Source organism: Vulpes vulpes, chromosome 1, assembly GCF_048418805.1.
Source record: "Vulpes vulpes isolate BD-2025 chromosome 1, VulVul3, whole genome shotgun sequence".
Taxonomy (NCBI): Eukaryota; Metazoa; Chordata; class Mammalia; order Carnivora; family Canidae; genus Vulpes; species Vulpes vulpes.
The window spans coordinates 131321333-131339514 of NC_132780.1; the positions used below are offsets into that span (position 1 = coordinate 131321333).

Below are 18182 nucleotides of genomic sequence, written 5' to 3' on the forward strand. Positions count from 1 at the left end.
TTAACCTAATTGTGTAACTTGAAGATAGAAATTTTTCTCTACAGTCTCGTGAAAACAGAATGACAGTGGAATTTAAGTTCACAGATACTGTACTTTGACCTTATCCCAGCCTGGAATTTTTCTTAAATGTTAGGAACATTTAAAGCATTAGGAACCTTGGTTAATTTCTTTTCTTTTCCCCTACGTATTTGAGACTCCTGTCTTGGATTCATGTGAGTTAATAGTGATCTCTTGGAATCAATAAAAACAGGAGCTCCATTGAACATGACAGACAATGGTTTTTATTTTCTAATATTGTCCAGATGAGGACCTCATCCTAATTTAAGGACACCTTCCAAAGGAGGCTCCTTTCTTTGACACCTACAGTATAGCCATACCAATTCTCAAGACACAAGCAGCAGACTCCAAGCTTTTACATTTCCTAAAGACATACAAATTGATCTGCGTTTTCTCTGGTGGAAACTGGATACCTGGTCAACTTTCCAGGGCCTTGTTTTTAAGTCAAGAAATTTGCAGCCTACTCTCTTTCTCCCTGTGTTGGTTTGCTTCCTGGGTTTACTTGGGTTATCCAGCTGACTTGCTGTTGCTGTAATAACAGGACTGAGCATGCTATGTTGAAAGCCACCCCTGAAAACCAGAAGAAGCTATTTTTGAAAACCCTATCAGCTGATAGATTCCTTTCTGATCACTCCTCATAACCTCTAGTTTTTTGTTTTTTTCTAGTCTAGAGCAAATCTTTAGGAGCTGACCAGGATCCAAAGCTGTTGTAGCCTAAATTGGCTGTGATCTTCCCCATACTTGAGAGTGCTGAGCTTTAACATGGACCTTAGCTACCTGGAAGGCCTGCTGTGAGGGGGCAAAGCCAGACTCTTGACCCAGCAGGTATAAATCAACCTGGTCCAGTGTGGCACCCTGGAAGATGTGAAAATTCATTTCCAGACCACTGATCATGGCAACTTCTTGGCTTATCCTCTTATGGCTTCCAAAATTGACACCAAGATGAAGAAAAAGCTATGCAGAGAATTTGGATATTTCTGGAATCATCCCCCAGAACCCTGAGCACATTTTTTTGCATACATGATGTGCAGTTACATGACAATGTGATTCTACTGATGAACGGTGCATTGCCAAAAAAAAAAAAAAAAAATCTGTGCAAGAAATTCTGGTGAAGTGCCACCTATTAGGCTATTTCACAGAAATGGAAACCGTCAACATTATGGAGACGCTTTCCTATCCCTTTAATGCTGTTCTGGTTGAAATACCGTTAGCTACATTCTTTCTGGACTATATGTCTGAAAATACTGTAGATAAACTGAATATTGAATTACTGCATAATACGCTGTACAAATCTTACCTTGAAGCATTCTATAAATTCTGTAAGGATCATGGTGATGTCACAGCAGAAATTATGCATCCCATTCTTGAGTTTGAGGGTACCAGAGGTGCTTTTATCATGACGTTTAACCCTTTGTAACCGAACTGAGTAAAGACGACCGAGAGACCCTCTACCTGACCTGTGGCAAGCTCTGTCCTGAGCAACTACACCTGTTGGCTCAAGCAGAAGACTTTGACCAGATGAGGTGAGTAAAGGACCATTACAGACTTTACAGGCCTTTGTTTGAGACTGTGGTCATGGCGCTGGAGGAAAGACATTGGAGGATGTGTTTTATGACTATGAGGTACAAATGAAAGTGCTGGCATTCAACATGCAATTCCACTATGGCGTGATTAACATATACACAAAGCTAAAGGAACAAGAAATGAAAAATATTGTGTGGACAGCAGAATGCTTTTCACAAAGACATTGAAGTAATATGAACAGTTACATTCCAATTTTATAAACAGTGTAGGGCCTCAAATGCAGAAAATCATAAATATTAAGAAGAGATTTTGAGGAAAATAAAAAGAATTGTGTTATATGATATGGGTTATACAAAAATAATCCATACTGCACCTTTGTGAGTTGCAGACCCCCTGGAAACAGAAAACCAACCCTGAAATGGTGTTTCTTTTTTTTTCCAGCAGCCTTAAATTTTGTTTCCACATTTATGTCTCATTTTTTATTTTTTATCATATCTTAGATATTAATTCTGATTAGCCCCATGGTGCTTTTTCTATTCTTATTTGGTTGTATTAAAAATCAGATCTAATTTTTAAAAAAGAAAAAAAGAGAAATGTACCATTTCTGCACCAAAAACAGCTGGAGTGTGAGGTTCTAGATCCTCTTGGATACCTCACTTTCCACTTCACAATGGACCCATGTTTTTACACAGGAAGGGGGAAAAAATCTATCAAATAATGGAAGAAATAACTGGCTTCTTGGGAAGACTGAAAATTATCCAGCAACCTCTTTCCAAGGGGAAAATAATGCATATATTAGAAAAGAAAACACAATCATATGGCTTCCCAAAGCTTCTCAAACACCAGGCATCACCCATCTATGTGTCCTCCAGAGAGCAACAGGTGTACTGTAAATCAGGAAAAGCAACCCTCTCAGGCTGCAAGTTCTGCACATTAATGGCTCCCATACTTCTTCCTATATCAATATGGGAAAACGGATTTTGCCAGACTTCAGTTCACAGAAGCAAGACACCTCATTAGAGTCTATACTGAAGCTAATTTAGATCACAAAACCTAGAGGTAGGTAACAATTTTAGCTTGAAATTTTCCAGCAACCAGCTCAGAAAGGTGTTTACAGTGGCTATCCTATAAAACAAAATCAAAGAATAATTGATATGATACCCAGACCAGAAAATTTCTCAAGTTCCTATTTTTAAAAGTGAGCCTCTCAACAATTCTGTTTTAGGAAGTCTAATAGGGGTTTCAAAGGTCTGTCTTTTATGGGATTGCTCAGTATAGGTAAACATTAGAGTCTCTAGGTGGTTCAGTCTGTTAAGTGGCTGCCTTCCGCTCAGGTCATGATCCTGGAGTCCTGGGATGGAGCCCTGTAAGGGGATCCCTGTTCAGCTCTCTCTCCCCCACTCATGCTCTCTCCCTCTCTCTCTCAAATAAATAAATAAAATCTTTTTTTTAAAGGTTTTATCTATTTACTCATGAGAGACACAGAGATAGAGGCAGAGACACAGGCAGAGAGAGAGAAGCAGGCTCCCTGCAGGGAACCCAATGCGGGACTCGATCCCAAGATCCCAGGATCATGCCCTGAGCCAAAGGCAGACACAACCAACTGAGCCACCCAGGCACCACACAAATAAAATCTTTAAAAAAAAACAGCATCAAACCAAAAGATAATTCTATAACAAGAATTCTACAGAGAGCCAACCCATTATAGAAGAATAAGTACAGCAATAGAAAAAAATACAAAGTAACCCAGAAAAATAAAGTGACTAACTCTTACTGCTATGAAGCAGGTCAAGAAAAGTTTCCTGGGGAAGGAATTTTGATAGATGTAACTTGGAATTTTCCAAGTAAGCTGTAGAAGGGGAACATTCCAGGCAGAAGAAACCACAAAAAAGTAAAGGCAGGCAGTCATGAATCAGCATTTTTTCATAGAGATCTATATCTATAATCAGATTAACTGGGGGAAAACGTGAAGTGGGGAGACACAGGAGAGGTAGGTAGTAGCAAGATCTAGAAATGTCTTCTATACTGTGTTAGAGATTTGATATTTATTTTAAAATAAGTAAAATTAACAAAGTTCTAAATGAGGACTTTAGAAATAATAGTAACAAAGCTGAGAGAATATACTTAAGGCTGTCTGGGAGGTGGAATTTACAATTAAGTACTGAGTAATAAAATAAGTGAAAGGGTCCATGGGGAGGTAAGAATGTGAGTCTAAAGTTTCTGATTCAGGGGATAAATGACAGGAAATCATTGAAATCCATTGGCCTATCTTGCACTTTAAAAGGATTTTTTTGCCCATACATGCTTCTGCAACAATCATGCATTGGCCATTAGAGAAGAGCAATTCACTGAATTATGCAGGTATTTGAAATGTCAGCACACTTTATACACTATCTTTTTAAATCACATTCATTAATATTGCCTCTGACTTCATCAGAAAAGTTTTTAAGTACTCCACGGTAGCAGGTACAAGCTTCCCAAAATTCTAATTTTCACTCAAAAGTTTAAATTTTATCATTGGTAACAGATATAATGAGCTGTTTTTTTGAAGTGACAGTCTCACTTTGTTCATATTCAAGAAAATGTCTCCCATATACCCAAGTCTGAATAACCAATTTTCTGTCAGTTGTTTGTTTTTCCAAATGAAAAAAAAAAAATGTGTTACATAAAAAAAGTAGCTAATTCAGCTTGCAACTCAAAGTTTTCTCTGGATACAACCACCATATTTTAGTATATAGCAGAAGAGCTTGATGGGTATTTCTTATTTCATCACCGAATATTTCTTAAAATGTACTCAAGAGTTGAGATTTAATAGAAGTGATAATTATTTTTCCTTCATCAAGAACATTCTCTAGTGAAACTGACTTTTTAAAAACTGTGGGTGTGTCGTAGTAAAGAATATAATGAGTGCTAAAGCAATCTGATGCTCTTATCTTGATTCATGCCAAGGCGCTGGTAGTATTATCCACCATTGTTCTTACACTGTCAGTACACATGTGAATACAGGTGTTGCAGGAAAAACCATGAGGGTCAAAAAAGGTTGTACAACACTGTTAATGATTTAGCACCCCTGTGTCTATTGTCAAGCATTCACATAAAAAAAGGTCAATGATTAGTTAGCAATGATACCAAATGAGTACAAGCCTGACAGCATGTTTAGAAACATCTATAGATCAGTCCATTTATGTTTGCAGTTAAATCATTAACTTGACAGGTTACTCTATCATTGGAAAGTGGTAGTACTATGCTTTCTTATACTGTCTTTTAATCAGGCAGGCATTCGTGAAACAATGCAACTGTTCAAGGCTTTATTAGTCTCTTTACTATTATGTAATCTCCTCTAGCCAATGTAATGTTATCCTGTAAGAGGCTTTTACAGAGCTTGAAACATCTACATTTAAAACATTTAAGTCCCTGCCCAGGTAAGCCTTGGACTCTTGATTTAAGCTCAGGTCATGATCTCAGGGTCTTGAGATCAGGCCCTGTGTCCAGCTACATACTGGGCATGGAGCCTACTTAAGATTCTCTCTCTACCCCACCCCACCCTCCACCACATGCAAGCTCTCTCTCTCTCTCTCAAAAAAAGAAAAATATCCTCTGATATATTTTTAAGCCATCCTTAAGTCCAAGAAAATGTATTATAAATATATTTTGTTTTATTTTAGAATAAAATATTCAATTCTAAAATAATAAATTTCATACAAAATTTTGAAAATTAAAAGTGGTTTTGGAAAATATTTTAATATTGTTGCAAAACAAGATAAAATTAATTCTCATGTTTATGTATAGGTGCAGGAAAATCTTTGAGATTTAATAGTTATGATTTCCTGGAAGATAATGACATTACAGAGTATAGCTGATGTAACTGAAAAGAGCTGGTTGGAGCACAGGAGTAGTGAGAACAAATTGAGTTAATTTTTAAAAAAATATATGTATTTATATCCTAAACTCACTACCTTAGAAAATCCTTGAAAGTACAGTACACAATGTATTAACTGTTAGAACAATGATGTCATCCCATGCCTTTGGGAAACGCTACTGTTCACTCATGAGAGTGAAAGTGAAAAAGACAAAAAACATCTTTGTATTATAAATAGTTTTAACCTTGTGGACCTTATAAAAGAATCTCAGGAATCTCTCCTCCCCAGAGAGCCTCTGGCCATAATTTGAGAACTACTGCACAAGTCAGTTAATGGTGCTAAGAAAATTGGCTATGTCCACAGGAGGCGAAAATCAGAAGCCAATTTCACACCATACAAAAATAAATTTCAAATGAATTAAAGGTCTAAATGTGAATAAGTAAAGCTGTTGGAAGAAAATATAGAAGAATATCACTTTATTATCTCAGTGTAGATAGTCTGACAATAGCAAGTGCTGAAGGAGAGATGGAGAGAAATTAGAATTTGCATACACTCCTGGTGGAAAAGTTAAGTAATTTTCCTGCTTATTTCAACCACTTATTTCACATATGCAATACTGAATAAATTTTAAGGGTATGAATATCCTATAACCCAACAATTCTACTTCAGTTCATATGACCCAGAGCCTCAGAGAATCTCTCATCTATGTGCACAAGGAAATATGCATAAGGATGTTCATTGCAGCCTTGTTTATATTTAGTAGTCAGAGGATATCCATCAGTGGCTAAACAAGTGAATAAAATTGTGTTGTATTCATACAATATAAATTTCACAACCATTAAAATAAACTAAATGTACATATATCATGAGGACAAGTCTCAAAACGTAATGAAGACTGATATGCACTCATTTTAAACCAGTAATTGCATTGAGGAGAGAAAAAAAAGGTAGCACTGAAGTCAGGTGGAAACAACACAACTGTGTTTGGGTAGTAGGTGCATTGGTATTTTTCCCCATATATTCTGTATTTGAAGTGTTTAATGTTAATTATAACAACATAAAATGTACCCCAGGTCCTTTGTGCTGTCAATTACAGAGTATCTGCTTCTCTTATCAAACTTTTTATTCTTATAATTGCTTTACAGGTAATAAAATAAGTTTTAAATTAATTCTGTCTAGTTGTAACATAATCAGGTTTGTTAATTATGTCTAGTTCTTTGGGCAATAACAATTGACTTTGTTTCAGTGCTTAGTATTTTTTAAAATTCATTAGTTTGCTCATCTCTTTGATTTTTATTTTAATGTAACTTAATCATGACCTATTTTAAACATAAAGATTAATGGATATCCATTGCCCAAGCACCCAACTTTATTAAATCTTAATATTGTGCCTTGTTTCAAATCTATTTTTTAAGATGTTAATGTCTATAATACAGTTGATGTCTCTGGACCCTTCCATTTCTTTTTCTCCTTTGCCAGATGTGACGACCCAGCATGAAGTCGATTTTGTCATTACTATGCATGTTTTAATACTTCCACTAAATATTTGTGAATCCTTAGACATTATAAAGTATTGTTTTATATAGAGTTTTAAGTTTTATAAATTGATATTGATGTGTATTCTACAGCCGTTTTTTTTTTGTTTTTTTTTTTTTTTTGTTAACATATTTTTTAGTCTTATGTAGGTTGATCAGTGTAGTTCAGGTTTATCCACTTAAAGTGCTGTAGTGTGTACTATTGTATGAGTATGCCACAACTTATTAATCCATTCCAATCCTAATGGATTTTAGGTTGGTTTCTGGATTGTGGTTTGAGCGTGTGTTTGTCTTGCTTTGGCTTGGTCTCACTTGTTTTTGCTACAATGGACATTTATGTACATGTCGATTTGGGTATAAGAGTTTTATTAGGTTAAGTTTTATTAAACATTTTTCTTAAATTTCAAGGATAATTTAGAAGCTAGTATTATCAACAGCAAAGAAACATTTATCTGGATTTTGGCAATTCTTTAGTGCCATTCCTTTTTTTCTTCCCATTTGAGTAACAAACTTTTATCCCATTTACTTCCATATCTATATATCCATCCCTCATTTCACCTAGGAATTGGGAAATGCCTGGAATAATAGTCACCTTTTCAAGTAATAATAGTAACAATTTAACAATAGTTGTTTCTGAGTGGAAGAATTCAAGGGGAGTATTTCCTCTTATCTTGATACTTACCCTGTGTTGCTTGAATTTTTAGTTAACAGGCAGGTATCGCTTTTTTATAAAAATAGTACATTATTTCAAAAACTAAATCCATGAGTCTGAGTTAGAGTAAGTGATATGGTAGCTGGGCTGAACTCCTAAGTGGTGGCAAAAATGAGGGAGCTGAAAATTCAAAAGGATAGAGGAAAGGTAGGAATTTTCTGGACCCTGAAATCAATGGCTATTGCCACACTTCTCTAAAAGTTCTATATGAACATATAGGAAAAGAACCCTGGGAACTTTGGTAACTGTTCCAGAGAGAGGCTTGTTGTTTTATGAAAACCTGTAATAACTCCTTATGGAAAAGAATAATCACATATCATTTGCTATGTATTGGACTAACTGCCTCTACATAGTGGTGTGGTCTTGCGCAAGCCTTTTCTAGTTTGTCTAAGCTCTAGCTTTCTTTATCTATGATAGGATATGAGACTATATCTGAGGTGACTTCCATATGTAAATCTGCATTGAACCATTCTACTCAGATACCCCATTGGTTTGCTTAAAGGATAATTTTGTCCATTATTAAAAGCTTTGTTTCACCAAAATAGTAATTTACTGAATATTCATTGGTTTTAACTTTATTAACTTTAGTAAATGGTTCATCACAGAGTTCCTTTAAATGCTAAGATTTTCAAGTATATTTCAACCATTCAGAAGACATTTTTGAATATCCACTATGAATCTGATGCTATTTGAGTTGCCAGAGATACAAGAATGAGCAAGACAGATGCAGTCTCTTTATCACAAAGCTTATAGTTGAATGCATCTTATTTAAAATATGATTCAAGCGCCCCGCCCCGTGGCTCAGCGGTTTAGCGCCGCCTCCACCCCAGGGCGTGATCCTGGAGACCCAGAATTGAGTCCCACATCAGGCTCTCTGCATGGAGCCTGCTTCTTCCTATGCCTGTGTCTCTCTCTGCCTCTCTCTCTCTCTCTCTCTCTCTCTCTCTCTCTCGAATAAACAAATAAAATCTAAAATAAATAAATAAATACGATTCAAGACTTTAAGGAACACAGCCAATCCATAAATCAATAAAGAGAAAAATTTCCAATATCATGTCACTGACAAACAGAGATGAATGTATATACATCTAAATTTTAAAACTTTTTTTTAAAGTAGACGGAGGTAGGGGGGTTGGGGGGTGGGGGGGGTGGGGATAAGCATAGTAAAATCCTTAAATTATTTTTTTAATCCTTAAATTAAAAAAAAAAAAATCATGGCAAATTTTAGCCCATAGATGTCAGCAAAGACCCACCTGTGGGCAGGAAAACATTTTGCCAGAGGAGATAGTGTTTAAATTTGTCTTGTTTCTTTCCCTTCTGTTATATTCATTTTTGTGTTCTCTGTAACTTTTTTTTTAAGATTTTATTTATTTATTTGACAGAGAGAAAGAGAGCACAAGTAGGGAGAGTGGCAGAGGGAGAGAGAGAAGCCCCCCTCAGCTCCCCACTGAGCAGGGAGCCCAATGAGATGCAAAGCTCAATCGGAAGGTAGATAGATGCTTAACTGACTGAGCTACCCAGGCACCCTGCCCTATTCTCTGTATCTTAATAGCCTATAGCATGTACCCAAAGCAATGTTTCCTATTATTTCATCTATTTATTGAAAATATATCGTTTTCTTAATTTCATTCAATTAATTTACTAGTTCTGGTAATCTAGGTTTGCTCTTCTCTCTACTTTAAAGGACCTTTTGTCTGTAATATGAAACCTAGTGCTTGATTGTATACAGGCACAAATTGTTTCCTGAAACACTGGTTTCCAAAATGGAGTATGCACACTACAGTGAATGCGCACAAAATCCTTCAGAGTATGAAAAGGAAATATTAGGATTTCTATTTATATATATTTGGCAACTTTTAAGCTTTCTATTTGTGTATGTTATGGTATGTATAATCAAGTCATATTACTAGTACATACGGATAAGTTATGATAATTTATAAATAAACATATGGACATAAGTACCAAAATATTTTTTACTGAGAGAGCAGTCTTAATCCATTTGGGTTGCTATAACAAAATACCAGAGACTGGGTAGCCTATGAACAACAGAAATTTATTTCCCATTGTTCTGGAGACTGAGAAGTTCAAGAGCAGGGTACCAACATGGTTTCATTCCAGTGAGAGTCCTCTTCCTGGTTAATAGCCAGCACCTTCTTACTGTGCCCTGAAATGGTGCAAGGGCCAAGAGAATTCTGGGAAGGCGTCTTTCACAAGAACACTCATTCAGGAGGGCTACATCCTCATGACCTAAGCACCTCCCAAGGGCCTCACTTCTTAATACAATCACATCAGGCAAAAGGATTTCAAGGTGTGAATTTGGGAAGACACACACTTATAGACTAGGAAGGGCTTTATGCTTAAAAAACAATGTGAACACCATAGTGCAAATGTGTGTTTTGTCTTGCCTACATAATCAGAGTGTGGGTTCTTCCAGTGAGTGATGGTGTCTTCTCTTACCTTTTCCAAGGGACCTTGTGCATGTAAATGCTAATATTTATGGGACTCCACTGACATACAATTCAGTTCTTCAAACCATCAGTCTGAGGACCATCCTCTGAACATGCTTTGGAAGCATTTTCATTAAAGCTAAGGCTATCTTAGAAAATGTTAATTAAAAATTAAAACGAGGACACCTGGGTGGCTCAGCGGTTGGCTCAGGTCATGATCCCCAGATCTGGGATCAAGTCCTGCATCGGGCTTCCTGCAAGAAGCCGGCTTCTCCCTCTGCCTGTATCTCTGCCTCTTTCTCTCAGTCTATGCCTCTAATGAATAAATAAATAAATCTTTAAAAAAATAAAAATTAAAACGAAAAGTATAACAAAGACATTTTCCTTTGTACCAGCAGAAAGAAGACTTAACGAAAAACTTCATTAGTAAAGGTAGAAGTCATACTGTAAGATAGCAGGGCACCTGGAAAGGATTAGATAAAGCGGTGCCAGCAGCCTTAAATCAAAGAATGTCTGGTTGCCCAGTTAATTCACGTTTGGTGTAATTTTTCGTTGATAAGAATAACTCATAACGAACCCAACCAGCTTACCTTTGATTTTTACACCTCGGTGTACAAAGGAATTTCTAGGATATAGCTTAGGTGCAAATTCAGTCTCACCCCCAGGGATTCTGAGTCAGCAGGTCAGAGGGTCCAGCATTTTCATCAAGTACCCCAGAAGACTCTAAGCTGGTTATCGGAGATGCCACTTCAAGGAAATGTCCTAGACAAGCGCATTCTTCCTTCTCAACCAGCCATGAGAATTTGATTTAAAAAAAAAAAAAAAAAAAACAGATCTAAGGGGCTCCTGGGTGCCAGCTAAGCATCCAACCATTGATCTCAGCTCAGGTCTTGATCTCAGGGTCATGAATTCAAGCCCCACATGGAATCAAAAAAAAAAAAAAAAAAAAAAAGGCAGATCTAAGAATTCATTTAGCAGTCTGTTACTCTCACCACCTCTTATTGCCAACTATGATCAGAAGCATGAAACACAATTTGTTCTTCTTTCAGAGGTTATCACATTGCTAGCTGTGAGATGCCTCGGGACTCGGCATGGCCTATGATCCTGGCACCCCAAGGCCAATCGCTGTTCCTTCGTGTGTCAGCTGGGCATTTTATGATATTTACTTAATAAATCATTACTCCGTCCTGAGCCTCCTTTCCTTCTGACCCAATTCATGTGGTATGGTTGATCCATTAGGTAGCCCATCTTCTGGCTTTCCTGTTTTCCCAATGGATGTGGACAAAGGAAATCCTGGAGCAGAGTGAGATGCCTCTCTGTGAAAATAGTAGAGACTCTCCTCTCCTAAGATCTTTAATAAAACATGCCCCAAAAGCCCTTCCCCTATATTTCCCCTTTCAGTGAATTAAACCACTGTCCACCTATTGTCCAAACCAGAAACCTAAGTCCAATCAGTTTTCAAGTCCCATCAAGTCTTTTGCTTTGAGTCATTTCATTGATTTTTATCTCCTTTGCTTCTAATTGTAATGGCATACATGAGTACTAAGTAGGGAGTTCAAAATTGGAGAGATGGAATTTGAATGAATGTTTTTGTAGGTATAATAAAAGCCATGATAGATTAGAGGAGAGAAGATAGAGGGAAAGTAGGACAAAGTAAAAAAAAATGTCCATGAAAGCACTTCGGAAAATTCAAAGCATTACACAAATGTAACATTTTATTATTAACCATGATTTAATTTTTGTTCCAATTCTGTCCTGAGAAATTTGGATGCTGTAAAAGAATTTTAAGGCTTTGGTCAAAAAACACTCTATGGTCTTCTAATTACTACTTGTTTATTTATAATAATTTCAGAAACAAAGTAAAAGTTATCTTACAGGAAAAAAACCTGCAATGCCCACCCTGTATAACTCAGCTATGGTGTTGGGTTCAAATTAATATGCACACTCAAAAAGCCATATGAGGGCAGCCCGAGTGGCTCAGCGGCTTAGCGCCGCCTTCAGCGCCGGGCCTGATCCTGGAGACCGGGGATGGAGTCCCATGTCGGGCTTCCCGTATGGAGCCTGCTTCTCCCTCTGCCTGTGTCTCTGCCTCTCTCTCTCTGTGTCTCTCATGGATAAATAAAATCTTAAAAAAAAAAAAAAAAGCCATAGTGAATACTAGACCAGAACTTAGAAGGGTATAGGACATAAAACAGCATTCTTGTTTATCAGCCTGATAGCATTAAACATGTCTTCTCAGGAGTCTTTACAATAATCTAGGTATTGATTATTGTCCCCATTTTGTGTGGACATGCTTGGCTGTAACAGACAAAACCATAGGGGTGGATAGGAGCCATCCCAGGATAGAAAATCCTCACAAATTACAGGAACCACATGGTATAAGCCTGTGAATTCACATTCAAGCCAGCAAGCACATTCAGTTTCAAGAAACACCATACACAGAATCCAAGGTCTGTGTTTCCTGACAGGTTTTTATACATTTTTTTTGTCACATAAGCCCACAAATTTAATGCCTACTCCATCTTCCTCATGCAGATATAGTTCACCAAAAGGGGTCATTTCTACATTTAAAAGTGTTGCTTTGTAACACAATTGACATTCCTTGTTTATCTAAACCCAAGACATTCCAAAGAAACAGTAAAGATAAGATAAACTCGAGTTCATCTTCCTGTGGGAGAAAAAAACTGGTCTAATATTGCTGTTAACCCTTGGGCCCCCCAACAAACCTGGTTTGTTCCCCCTCAAAAGCTTATTCCAGTGAAGGCACTTCGTGGTAGCAGCTACTGAGCAAGCAGGGGGAAGAAATGAAATGGGTGCCCAGACAGGGAAAAACCTATCTTTTTTAACCTTCAGATACAAAGAATACAATGAATTCAACAAGCATTTGATGTAGATCTTGTGCCAAACATTGCCACAGAGGAAGATTCATCTGCATCCAAGATAAACTGAGGAGAAGAATGGGAGCAGAGGCCAATGGGAAGATAGGAAGCCACAGGACCAGCTAGAGATGGCTGCAGCAAATTGCTTGGAGGGCTCTGATATGTGCTAGGGAGACTTAAAAGAGCTAATTTGAAAGAATTCATAAATTCTACAGACGCTTCTAAGTTACAGAAAAGGAAGACACAGCCAAATACATCTTAAAGACCACGAGGCTAATACCATCTATCGGTGCTGTCGCCTCATCATACAGCTTCCCTCAAAACTAACCAGTATCTTCCTAGAAAGGAATTGCTGAAAGTCTTTGTCCTGAATTCTGCAAAGTAAAACATCCCTGAAGATGCACCCAGAAAGGGCTCAATGGAGTACACAGTCAGTGCTCAAACACATATCTCTCTCCTACTCGATGCCACACATACTCTTACCTCATGAATCTCCACATCTCCTTTCTCTCCTGCTGCCACTGGAGCAGAGACAAATCAGAATTCCCACTCACCAGCCCATTTGGCACCAGGAAGAGAGACTCTTGGCACAGGCATGACAGCACACTAGTCCTGGCCACAGGTGTAAGACTCTGGTGATCAGGAAGCTTCTGACTGCCAGCCATTGGACGTCACCTGTCACTTTGAGAGCCAGAAATGAAACTTCTATTTCCTACTGAGATGGCAAATAAATAGGTTCAGGCTCTCCCTCACCCAAAATTAATTTTGCTAAAGCTATAGAAGCAAAGGGAAGCAAGCATTTGGAGAACCAGAAACAATGGCCACAACAAATATAAAATGTTTAGAACTTGCCAAGAAAGAGAGAACTGCCATCTTGAAACTGTGTGTAGGGAGTGGGGAGGGCTGCATTCAGGGATAGAAACAGCATTAGGAGGACAGACTGCAGGAAGATCTAAATTTTAGAATATTTTATATTCAACTCTTATCTCCTTCACAATTGCCTTGAGACATCACTGCCTCCCCTTTACACATAAACAGAAATTAGAGCAGCACCTGTGCCTTGCTAAGTCAAGGAACTAAAGAAAATAGGTGTTAGCCTGGGGTATTCACTTCTCCATTATTTGCTACCATGGCCCCAGCTCCCAGAAAGCCTGCGTGTTCCCAGTTGTGCGATCCCTTAGAACTGACTAGTAGAGTGTCTGCAACCATGGAGAGTCACAGTGTTTCTGAGTTCTCTGCCAGGACTGGATCTGGAAGGACACAGACCTTCATCCTTTCCCCACTACACATCAACCCTACAAACGAACTGTTATCCCCACGGAGACATAAGCTCACAGACCAACAGAATCAGACCACTAAGGACTAAACTCGCTATAAAACAGAAATAAATCAAACACCATATACTGTCTAATGCAGAAGTGAGAAAAAGATGAAACAAGAACTTAAAATTAGATGGTAAATACACCAGCGCCTGGGTGGCTCAGTTGGTAAGCATCTGGCTCTTGATTTCAGCTCAGGTCACAATCTGAGGGTCATGAGTTTGAGCCCTCGACAGGCTCAGTGCAGAGTCAGCTTGAGATTCTCTCTCTCTGCCCCCCTACTCATGTGCACAATAAATAAACAAACAAATAATCTTTGGGGGCACCTGGGTGACTCAGTCAGTTAAGCATTTACTTTTGGTTCAGGTCATGATCTCCAGATCCCGGGATTGAGCCCCACGACAGGCTTCCTGCGTTAGTGGGGAGTCTATTTCTCCCTCTGCCTCTTATCCATCCCTCCTGCTCTTGCACACACACTCTCTCCCTCTCTCTGTCTCAAATAAATAAAATATTTTTTAAAAAAGTAAAAATAAATAGGGGTACCTGGGTGGCTCAGTGGTTGAGCGTCTGCCTTCAGTTCAGGTCATGATCCAGGAGTCCCAGGATCAAGTCCCACATCAGCTCCCCACAGGGAGCCTGCTTCTCCATCTGCCTATGTCTCTGCCTCTCTCTGTATGTCTCTCATGAATAAATAACATATTAAAAAAAAGTAAAATAAATAATTTTTAAAAAATAAAGAAGTGTGTGTCTGTGTCTGTGTGTGTGTGTGTGTCCAGATTTTAAAATCTTCACTTGGTTGTAGGATTGGTATTTGGGTGAGAGAAGGAAGAAAATCAAAAAGACATGGCTCAGCGGTTTAGTGCCGCCTTCGGCCTAGGGCCTGATCCTGGGGACCCAGGATTGAGTCCCAGTCAGGCTCCCTGCATGGAGCCGGCTTCTCCCTCTTCCTGTGTCTCTGCCTCTCTGTGTCTCTCATGAATAAATAAATAAACTCTTTTAAAAAAAAAAAAAGGTCATGTAATGGATGTGTTAACCAATTTGATTGTGGTAAACATTTTGCTATGTATACATATATTAAATCATCACATTGTACAGGTTTTTATTTTTTAAGCAGGCTCCACACCCAATGTGGAGCCCAACATGAGGCTTGAACTCACGACCCTGAGATCCAAGACCTGAGCTGAGATCAAGAGACAGAGGTTCAAATAACTGAGCCACTCAGAACCCTTATACTGTATAGTATTTTTTAAAGTTACACACTGTAAGGGTCATCTGGGTGGTTCAGTCTATTGAACATCCGACTCTTAGGCTCAGGTCATGGCCTCAGGGTCATGAGATCAAGCCTGACATCCAGCTCCATGCAGAAAGTGGAGTCTACCTGAGATTCTCTCTGTTCCTCTCCCTTTCCCTCTGCCCCTCTCCCTTGCTCATTCACTCAAATGTTCTCTATAAAATAAATTAATAAAGTCTTTTTAAAAATATTACACTGTGGGGATCCCTGGGTGGCGCAGCGGTTTGGTGCCTGCCTTTGGTCCAGGGCGCGATCCTGGAGATCCGGGATCGAATCCCACGTCGGGCTCCCGGTGCATGGAGCCTGCTTCTCCCTCTGCCTGTGTCTCTGCCTCTCTCTCTATCTCTCTGTGACTATCATAAATAAATAAAAATTAAAAAAAAATATTACACTGTGCAGCTTAAATATATGTGATCTTTGTCAATCATATCTCCATAAAGCTGGAAGAAAAATTTAAAAATAAATGCATTAAAAGAGAAAATCAGAAGGACATAGAGTATGCTAAAGAATCTGGAGTCGGGGCAGCCCTGATGGCTGAGTGGTTTAGTGCCACTTTCAGCCCAGGGCCTGATACTGGAGTCCCAGGATTGAGTTCCACATGGGACTCCCTGCGTGGAGCCTGCTTCTCCCTCTGCCTGTGTCTCTGCCTCTCTCTCTCTCTGTCTCTCATAAATAAATAAATAAATAAAATCTTAAAAAAAAAGAATTTGGGGTCAATACATAAATATTAAGATATTTAAGAAATTTATAAAGGCAAGTAAACATGAATATATGTCTTAAATTAAAGCCAACCATCATAAGAACTAAATCAGTAAATGTAACTTCCAATCTAGCAGGAAAAAAATCAGTCTATCAAATGGAAAGTGAGAAAAAGAAGGAAACAATATACATTAAATACAAACTCTGAAATGAGTTATAAAAATAAGTCTCAATATATCAGCAGTTATAAAAAGAATAAACTATATATATATTAAAAAAAAAAAGAACAAACTACGAGTCATTTAAATAAATGCACTTAAAGTGGGAAGATATGTAAAGGTTGAAATTAACAGGAGGAAAAGATTTACCAGGTGGCAAATATGACCTCAAAAAAGTTGGGCAACAATCTCAATACACAACAAAATACATTTCAAGGTTTTAAAAAAGTGCTTTGATAAAGGACCAAAAAAAGATTCTTATATAATTAAAAAGAAACAAGGAACAGTAATCATAAATGTATATAAAATCAAAAATACAGCCTCCAATTTATATAGCAATAACTGAAAGAACTACAAGCAGAATTGATTTTTTTAATTGCAGTGGTAATTTTAACAAACCCATGTCAAAAACGGATACATAGAAAAATAAGCAAATATCTTAAAGACCAGAACAATACAAGTATTTAAGCTCAGTTATTAATCAAGCCTTAACAAATAAGAAAATGAATTCTTCCAGATTACAAATGACTAAAGTAACAAAACAAGTGGCTGGAATGATTCTGGATTGCAGGGCAGGAAGCAAAGGGAGCGGGGAGACTATGAGGATCTTTACTGAGAAAGTTACTGAAATTTGAATATGTATTGTGGCTGAGATAATCGTATTATATCAAAGTTTAATTTCCAGGGTGTTACCATTCTCCTGTATTTATACAAAAGAATGTCCTTGCTAAGAGCAAGAAACACACTGAAATACTTAACAGGAGAGGGGTTTGATGTCTGCTACTCTGAAATAATTAGAAAAAAACATTAGAGAAACAGAAACAGAAAAAAAGACAGCAAACATAGAAAAATAGTAAAAATTACTGAATCTAGACAAAGTGTCATAGGAATTTTTTGTACTGTTCTTGTAATTTTTCGTAAATTTGAAATCACTGCAAAATTAAAAGTTTTAAATTTTCATAAACAGCATTTGAATTAAAACCAGAATTATAAAGAACATAATAATTAGAACTGACCAGAAATTAAAACACTAGCTATCAAAATTTGTTAGATACAATTAAGGCAGAACTTAAAGGAAAACTTTTTACCTTTAAATATACTTTTCAACGGGATCCCTGGGTGGCACAGCAGTTTGGTGCCTGCCTTTGACCCAGGGCGCGATCCTGGAGACCGGGGATCGAATCCCACGTCAGGCTCCCGGTGCATGGAGCCTGCTTCTCCCTCTGCCTGTGTCTCTGCCTCTCTCTCTCTCTCTGTGACTATCATAAATAAATAAAAAATTTTAAAAAAATTTTAAATATACTTTTCAGGAAACAAACAAACAAAAAAACCTACGTAATAAAATTAGCTAAGCATTCAATTCAAAATTTAGGTAAAGAGGAATAGAACAAACCCAAAGAAAGGAGGAAGGAAATAAAAACGTTAAGAATAGAGATAACAAAATTGAGAGCTAAAGGCAATTAATTGAAACAGAAGCTTGCCTTTGAAAAGATATATATATATATATACACATATGAAAAGATACATATATCTTTATATATACATATATATATATGTTGTATGTGTGTGTGTGTATATATATATGTTGTTCTGGAAAAGAGAATGAAAAACAAAAGCTGCCCAACTATTGTATAAAGGAAT

General features: G+C 37.6%; 1 pseudogene; it reads left to right on the forward strand.

Moving 5' to 3' along the window:
• Positions 1-786: 786 nt before the first annotated feature.
• LOC112914134 (V-type proton ATPase subunit d 2 pseudogene) lies at positions 787-7061 on the forward strand (annotated as a pseudogene).
• Positions 7062-18182: the final 11121 nt, after the last annotated feature.